The sequence below is a fragment of the Gavialis gangeticus genome, unplaced genomic scaffold, assembly GCF_001723915.1.
Source record: "Gavialis gangeticus isolate Ggan-Ray unplaced genomic scaffold, GavGan_comp1, whole genome shotgun sequence".
NCBI lineage: Eukaryota > Metazoa > Chordata > Crocodylia > Gavialidae > Gavialis > Gavialis gangeticus.
In genome coordinates, this window is record NW_017729029.1 from 13,673,099 (window position 1) to 13,682,368 (window position 9,270).

The 9,270-nt window shown below is 45.9% G+C and overlaps 1 long non-coding RNA gene across 1 annotated transcript; it reads left to right on the forward strand.

Moving 5' to 3' along the window:
- The first annotated feature begins 1,359 nt into the window (after positions 1 to 1,359).
- Positions 1,360 to 4,699, forward strand: LOC109300392. Its single transcript, XR_002098189.1, has 3 exons — positions 1,360 to 1,540; positions 3,100 to 3,211; positions 4,075 to 4,699. It is a non-coding gene; the product is annotated as an uncharacterized LOC109300392 (long non-coding RNA).
- The last annotated feature ends 4,571 nt before the right edge of the window (positions 4,700 to 9,270 follow it).

Here is a 9,270-nt window from a genome sequence, read left to right on the forward strand (position 1 = left end):
GCACATTACAGCGTCCCTAAAAAATCATGCTATTTAGTTAATGCACATTAAAATAGACCAATGCACACTGAGTGCCACTTAAAAACTGTGCTCTTTAGTTATTGCACATTAATACAGGCTAATGAGCATTTTCTTTACCTTTTCATCCTGCAATGTGCCGGAGATCCGGTGGGTTGGAGCAGACTTGGTTAATCAAATGTGCTCTGCACGCAGGCTGACATTCACTGCGCTGTTTCACATGCAGTTGTACAAGTGGCAAAATGCATGTCAGCGTGCAGAAAGTGGCAGCGGTGTGTGTTGGAACTAAAACACCTCTGATGTGTTTTAGTTCAAAAGCGCACCACCACCATTTTCTCAGCGCTGATATGGATTTCCAGGTGTTGCAAGCATGTGTACAAGTGCCTGGAGGTACTAGATTTAATGCGCATGAACTAAAGTGCGTTAATGCACCTATAGACATGCCCAAGAGACTGCTGGTGAAACGCTACTCATAGGAGCTGGACATACACAAGCAAACTGCAAGTACAAGAGGAAACTACAACAGGCTGCGAGTCAGGTAGATTCACCACTGGATCCTGGCAGCATGTAGTATTTGATCAATTAAACTATTGCTAGAAAATCCCTAAAGAACTAAGCTTACAGGGCAATAGAGGCCACCTCGTGCAATGCACACAATGTAATAGAAGAGACATAACGTGGGACGTAGGAGGTGCAGATCAAGAGGTTTGCAAGGTTGGCCACTGTCCAGGAGCAATGGACTATGGCTAGATACAAGATCTTCATCATTTCCTGCAGCTAGAACATGCTGTCCAGGGTGGGGTGTTAATTCGAATGAGGACAAACCTTGCCTACACAGAGGGCCAACATGAAGCATTGGTGCCACAGAAGTGCCCCTGAGCTGTGGTCACCACTTAGGGAGTCAGCATCCCCAGATGGCAGCAGAAGTCCCGCAACGATCTTGTCTGCGAGAGCTTTGCTCTCCAGCACCCTAATCCAAAGATCCCAACAAGCATATGCGAAAACCATCATAAAAGAGCCATTGATACGTCCCCGTCGCAAGCGGACCCCCACAGCTGACGGGCAGCACATCGCTCCATTTTACAGCACGCCAGGGCAGGAAGTGAAGATGGATACATCATCTCATTGAAATGAAAAAGTAGGCAAAATGTAATTATAATTACCCAAATTGGAATTGTGCCAGAACATCAGGACGAATAGCCCTGCTCTTGCAAAATGTGCCATGGGATTTCTAACAGTCACAGGAGGTCAGGACCTTGGTTTTACATCTCATTTGGAAGATAATGAAGAAGTCTCCCATTTATTTTTGGTCCTGTGGGATACAGGGACAAATTGCATGTGTCAAAGGGCGCAATGACTTAGAAACGTGGACAGCTTTGTTAGAGAGATGGCAGGGATCTCGGAGCACTCGGACAGGCGACAGGCGGCCCGGCACGAACGTGTGCGCATCTGTGCAACTCCTCTTAATATTTCAACTTTTTTCTGAATCGACTGTGACTTTAGTGACATTGCTGAAAGGAAGGTGAGTCTTTTTTCATGCGAGTTATTCTTGCTGTAAAATATATTTGGAGGGAATGAGTTTATAAAGCTATCGCTGAGATAATTGGCAAGGATACTCCGCTCTCCCGTGAAGGTTACGCCGTGGGTTACAAAAGGGTCTTCGTTTTAGAAGTGGAATGATGAGAAATTAATAGATCTTGCAGGGTCAGTCCCAAAGCAGATGATCGTGATAAACTGGAAACAGCCACACAGTGGCTTTCTTCAAGCGACAGCAAGGGGGGGCGGGAAGAGAGACATATCAGACCCACGGGACTTATGTGAGTTCAAACCGAACACCTCTACGGAGCATGAGCACAGTGATAGCCATTAAGAAGTCAGTGCAAGCTGAGATACTGCAGCTATTACCTTACCTAAGAAAAGGAAATGGATTCAGAGTCTCAAGAGCCCGGCGTGTTGATTTCCTTTGCTACGAACGGGAAAATATGGGAGGGCCCCTCTGTTTCAGGCTCGGTAACTGCAGTCTTCTTAATGGCAGCTACAGTCCAGGCTTATAATTATTTTATTCTTTCCCAAGGCTGATTACTTCCCTATTAGAATCATTTGTATGGACCGCATCGCTCCTCATTTCTGCTAGCCAGAAAAGTATTATCCATTTTATAAAGCGCCATATAAAGTGTTATAAGGCAATCGTGCCTTATAAAACTACAGAAAAGTTTTTGGACAAGAAAAAGGATTGGCAAGGTCTTCTCTGTAAGGTCATTAAGTGCATATTGGCTAGCGTATGGATGGAACTGCTGGAGTAGATAAAGAACTGGCTTGGATATTGATGAGAAAGGGTAGTTTTAAGTGAAAGCAGTTTGGGTTGCAAAGCGTAGCCTGCCACAGCGATCAATATTGGAATCAGTTTAATTAATTTGTATAATCAATAACCTGGAAGAATGAAGGCACGGTCCAGCGATGCAATTTGTTTATGGAACAAAACAATTGCAGAGGATCTGTCAGCATGGAGGGTAATGCAACTTGGCGGGGGCTTGGAAAGACCAGGGAAATGCAGGGGTCGTACGCAATTCAGATCAGACCCCCCAAAAAAGCAAAGAATGATAGTGGCAGCTGGTAAAAAACAAGGGAGTCCAATCTCAATGGTCACGCAGAATAAGATGCAGAGATCAGCAACGGGCAGAACTTAGCCCTTCAGTAACGAGAAAAGCAGACAAATCTGAAATGACTGTTGATAAAGCAGCCGTAGGCCAAGAAATGATTCTAGGTTTCAGCGGGGAATCAGTAAAGATGGTGAGGTTGTGTGCACTGGCCCTTGGTGTGTGTGTGTGTATGTATATACACATATATATACTCATACTTACATACACATATACACACAAACATACAAATACATATGTGTGTGTGTGTGTATATATATATGTGAGTATATATGTGTGTGTGTGTATATATGTATACACACACACACACACACACACACACGCACATATAGGTGGGATGCTGGTGGGATATCCCTGATGCCGAGCAAATACATGGTTGATACGTGGGAATGGTTGATCAGTACAAACTGTTTTAAAAAATTAGGTTACCAGCTGGGGGGAAAAATACTTCTCAGCTCGCTCAGAAGAGAGAACAGTCACCAGTGGGTGACTCCCCTTGGTCTCAGATGAGCAGCGTTTTGCACTCACAATCACGGGTTTAAGCAAATACAAGTGTCTCTGCATAGACATTAGGCCTGGTTCAATAGAGTCAGTGAGTCTGTGGGTCGACAGGGCTGCAAGGAGCCCATCTTTGGGGGGCATCTCCTCTCAGTGTCACTCTGACATTGGGAGTTTTCAAAAGCGTCTCACAAGCCAAATTCTCCTGCTTTGTACCCTGGAAATGTGGCATCCCAAAAGCAATAGTGAGTTGCCTTAGGGAAGGATTTGGATCTCAGATGCTCACTGGGCATGTCTACATGTGTATTTAAGGCAATGTAGGTGCACATCTACATGTGGCACACTAATGTGCATGAAGTCCCATTACACTTCAGGTGCAAATAGCTAAGTTGCATTAGCGCACATGCAGATGCGCTAACGCACATTAACACATCCATTGACGCATGCCGTGTCAATGCACATTAGCACATCTACATGTGCGCTAACGTGCTTTAACTAATCACACCTATATCTGATGCTTCCTTTATGCCATGATATTTGCTTAAACCAGCATTTTTAAGGTGCATTAAGGGTGTGCATGTGTAGCACGCCCTCAATGTGCCTTAAATTGGGCTAATGTGCATTAAACGAGCACATGTAGACATGCCCACCCAGGATTTCAAAGCGCAAGCTGTCCAAGAAGCATGGTATGGCTAATGCCACCCTGCTCACAGGAGCAAACGGAGGTCCTGGGAGCTCCTGCAGGATGAGCGTCATGGGAAAAACATGCCTGACCAAAATATGAACATATCAGTGCAGCCTCCTGTTCCTAAAGGGAGAGAGAATATTTGAAGCCAAGACCAGGAACATTCATTCTTATAAGGGGGGGGGGGGGAAATCTTGTGCATTTTCTGATTTCCAGACGTTGTCACCCAGCTTTAGATTGTCTCTGAGTGGAAGGAAGACACAGCCAGACTCGGGGATAATTATTACCCTGACAAAGATGTTATTCTTGCATCCAGAAGGAGAGTTACAGCAGCACAGCTGTCTCCAGTATCGAGTGAAAGCTTTTTTTCCATGTTACAGTTCAAATGGCAATTAATTTTCTTGATAAGCTTAAACTAACCTTTATTTCCGAGAGGAAAAGAACTTGTTGTACAAAACGTCTCCTAACCTGACATTTACTAAGTATAATTGGGTACCTTTTCTGGAAGAAACTAAAGGCACTTCTTACAAGCCTCCCACAGCATTGTGTGAATTTTGCTTAAAGCGCGGCTAGGCATATCGCCCCCTACGGTGCAGGCTGACTAAGCGTTTCGGTTACGACGACTCGTTTTCAGATGCTCATCCTTTTCTCCAAGCTTGACCTTTGTGACTGAACCCTGCTATGCTTCCTCGAAATCAGGGGGAAATTTCCTTCTGAAAGTTTTTATCTTATATTTGGCCCATTTGCAAGCACAAAAGACATGGGCAAATGCAAGTTTTCTGCCTAATACATTTTGTTGTAATCCTTTTCTGAGTACCCTCTGGCCCCATGAGGAAGGGCGCCGAAGAACTGACAGTCTCGACCTTCTTTAAGTTTGGGGGGTTGCTTATAGGGCAGTTATTTCAAGGTTAATTATCATTTCTAGAGCCCTTTGAAGAGGAATAAATGCTATAGAGATGCTCAGTACTATTTATTATACTAAAGGGTCTATTTATCTTAATGGAAACTTTTTTGGGCCCTTTACAATAATGCATTCTGCCTTTTTAATCAGCAAAGCCATTGTAATTGTAGACATATGCTGTTTGCAAAGAATGCTAAAATAAATCATTCTAAACCAGAGCAGCTAATCCAGCAAAGATCCAAGGGGATAGTTTGTAGGAACAAGCCTTATTTGGGTCTGCTTATGATTTTCTTACCATGCATTTTGTCCATGAACTAGGGAGTGTGTGACTCAAGAAAAAAAAATAAAAGCAGATATCTATGAGGGTTTGTAGAGGCAACCAAATATTAATAAAGATGATATAAAGAAGGTACCTCTGGTTCTAATGAATGTCGTTTAAAAATTCTTGATCTGAAAGTGAATAAAGAAAAAAAATTTTTTTTGCAAAAATCTTGCTGGTCTAATAAAAGATACCATCTCTACTATGAGTCCTGATTGTCTTTTACAGTGAGGAACAGGATTTTTAATGTTATTTGTGCAAAAAGAAACCAGCTAGTGTCAGAGGGAGACCCAACATAGGAGACGCACCTCGGTGTCCACATGGTAGGTATGTGGACCGCATCAGGCAGTGGATCTTCCTTTCCACGCTGCAATATAGGCACACGAGGTGCAAGGCTACAGTAGGTGCAGGATACTGGAGGATCAGGAGCAGTGTTTGCATTAGCAACCAGGGAAGCAAAACTCAAAGGCAGCACGCCCCAAATCAAGGCTAATTCAATCAGAAATTCACTTGGATATTTAAGGAAAATCATGTGCTGCAGTCTTCCAGCTCCAAACGTCAGGTGCATTTGGTACAATTGCTGCAGCTAAATGGATTTTCCATTTCATTTTTCAGGGGCTGAAAGCAGCTAAAGAAACAAATTAAGGCCCGGACCCTCAACCGGCATAAATCAAAGTAGATCCACTCCAGTCAGAGTCTGACCAGTCTCCACCAGCTGGAAACTGGCCCGGGAGACTGGATTCACTTAAAAGCATTCATACCTTCCTGTCTCTGAGATGCAGCTACATGATAAAATGCACCTAGTCCCATCTAATTGTTTTGTGGGGTGGCCTGTCAAAATCTAATTAGATTGGCCTGTTTGTTGTTATGGTGAAGCTTTGTGATCCTTGAATGTCAAGCTATCGAGGAGATGATCCAGCCCTTGGAATAACAGGGTGCTAAAACCCTGGGTTATTTATCAGCAGCAATGCTATTTACCTGGTGCCAGGGCAAGAGGCTCGGCAGGAAGCCCTCCGTGCAGGAGGGGAAAGGCAGTACAAAGGCGGCCAAAAAGGCTAATCTGATCATTGAGTAATTGCCCCTGCAACATAGAAAGCAGGACTTCCTGGTCAAAGCATTTTGCCGTGGGCATTTGTTATAATATTTGATCCTTAGTAATGACAGCGGCCCGATATCTTGGGGGCTTCAGACCTCTAAAGAAGATATTGGTGAATTTTAAGGCCGACAAAGAAGGTCTGGATGCGATTGCTTGCTGGCGAGGATTCACTTACAACCCCGCTTCAGACACGTTAGAGACGAGGGCAGCCAACGTGTGGGATCAGCGACAGCCGACGTGTGGGCTGGGTCAAGCTGATAAGACAAAGCAAATTTCAGGAGAACAGGGGTTTGAACTGACAAAAACCTACAAAAGCAGTCAAGTCAGCCCAGCAAAATAAAGGAGTGCCACCAACTAGACCCCAGGATTCAAAGCAGGATATTGAAGACAGACACCAACAAGATTTGATGCGCTTTAAAGCATCGATACTCACTCGTAGGTCCACCGCGCTGCAACTCGGCCAGTGCCAATGCTGGACCCTCCAGCAGATCCACACAGCAGCCTTTGGGGCTAGACACGATGCCTGCCCACCTGTAAGTGCTATCACCCGTTATCTTAAATTAAACTAAGTTAATTTAACCATTTCCTTGCCTAGTTTGTGTTGGTCTGCTGCCCTTAGCCACATGCGAGATGTCCGCGGGGGAGACTAGTCTACCATTCCCACCTAGTCACCAAGCCGTTGTTTGGGGTCCTTTCGTTCTTGTCATATGAAAAAAAGCCCTCCTTCTTCTCCTGAGCTCTGCTAGCCACCGCCTCCTCTCTGTGCACTTTTGCTTCTTTGATCCACTTTCTGTCATTTCTCCAGTGTAGATCACATCATCGCTATCAACTTCCCCTTGTTTCTACATATCATATAATGGACAAGGTTCTTGTATTGCTGCTTTCACTTCACCTTGAAGTCAGGCTGATTTTGTCCCAGCATGACCAGTCATGGGATTGTGGCTTTTTGGGCACCCGAGGAAATGTCTGTGCACACTACCCCTCCCGTATGGCAGCTTAAATTCCTTCTTGCACCCCTGGTTAGAAAACTTGACCTGTGCAACTTGTTGTAACTTTTTCCCCCTAAACAGCCACCAAGGTCTAGGGTTTTTTATACCCCTTCCCTGGCACTGCCCAAGTCTTGTGCTATCGTCCGCAGCTTGCAGTGCAGCCAGGGTTTCCTGCATGTGCCCTCCACAGCCATCCATAATCTGGGGGGCATGCAGAGATGCCCACTGATGCCTGCAGCCCATCAGATCTTGCAGTCAACAGCCTGCACCTTGGCTGTAGGAAGACATCACATAGTCCTGTGAGCCCACACAGTGCTCTCGCCCATGCTGGTACAGGATCCCCCTCTGATCTTACTAACCAGCACCAGACATATAGGGAGCCTCTGGCATGAGCTGAGTGCAAATGAGATGGAGGGTCGTTAACTGATCTGGATAATAGTAAACCCATTTCCTGCTGGGATACTGTAAACGGTCTGCCTTGCCTTCCAGTTTGCAGCAGCGCCTCTCTCCCTCTGCTCTGCAATGGTCTGCTAGCTCCTGAAACCACTGAGGAGAGCTTATTAGCTACCCTACCCAAAGACATGCAGCATCCGAGCAAAATGATGGAGAGGAAGGTTAATTGACAACCCAAACCACCTACCCGAGACCTGGTGCCGGCTTCCCCACTACATGGAGTCTCTGGACATCAAAGGCATGCTTTAACCCAAGCGCATGCTGCGGGTCTCATCCAGCCCACGTTTCACAGGCAGGGCTAGCTGTTCTCTGAACTGAACGTGCAGGCCCCTACTCACCTTGCTTCGCTCCCAGGTAGGGTTTGCACGGCATCGTCCGTCGTTCAGCACCTGCCCCTCATCTGACGTGCCCTGCATGCTCCTCTCTCAAACTCAGTCCACTTTTTCCTCTGGAGCTAAGTCTGCCCAGTGCAGCGTGACTATAACCTCAGCATCAACTGTGCGAGCACGAGCCTATACCTAGTGACGCTGCCCTCGGCCCAGGGGCACCCGACACCCACAGAGCATCACGTTTAACCCATTTGCTCTGGTCTTAAATATTCTCAGCATGCAACGACAGGCAGGAGACTCCCACAACTCACGGCACAAATAGGCTCCACTGTGCAAATGGTCAGCGCCACACCAACACCAGACCCGAGCAGCAAAATGCAGCCATTTCCTACGAGTGAAATGGCAGCTTCATAGCACAGAACGGCAGCAAATCCCCTTTTCCTCCCCCCTCTTTCACCAGCTTTTTATTGACATTTATTGCAATGATACAACAGATCATTTGAACATGTAAAAGAGACAGGAAATCAATTAGCACTGATGCATGTCTCCAGATTATTAACATGCTCACACGGAGAAAAATGACCTTCTCTCACCATGCCCCGGAGCACGTGAGGGAAGAGAGCTGGACCCGACCTAATCAGCACTCTTCCTGAGGGCCCCAGGGAAGAGAAGAAAATAGAAACGGGAATCGCTGCAAGAAAAATGACTCTTTTGTATTATAAGCTGTGGACCCAGAGAGGCTGAATTGGACTGACCGTGGGCCGGGCGAAGACAATCACAACAGCAAATTCAAAGCCATGTACAAAACAGCCATTGCCAGCGCCGATCTGACCCACGTTTAACATCATCCTTCCTTCCACCCACCCTTTGCCCTTCTTTCCTGCTTAGTACATGAGCTTTGCAGAGTGAGGACTGTCTCTTTCCAAGTTTGTACATAGGGAACAGGGTCTTCTTATCTCAGCTGGGCTTTCACCGCCCACTGCAAACACACCCATTTCAACTCATTTTCTAGGTATCATGTTCTAGCATAATGCGGTAGCACTTCCCACCCAAAAACGGGATCTTTTAGATTAAACTACACAGGTAATTATGGAAATAGTGGTTTTGGTTGCGATTTTTGAATCGCAGAAAATGAGGGTGGGAAGGAGTCGCATCTAGTCCACCCCCCTGCTCCAAGCAGGACCAGCCCCAACTACATCATCCCAGACAAGACTTTGTCTAGCCAGGGCTTCAAAACCTCCAAGGTTGGAGATTGCACCACCTCTCTGGGTAACCAGATTCAGTGTTTTACTACCCTCATGGTGAGGAAATTCTTCCTAATATCC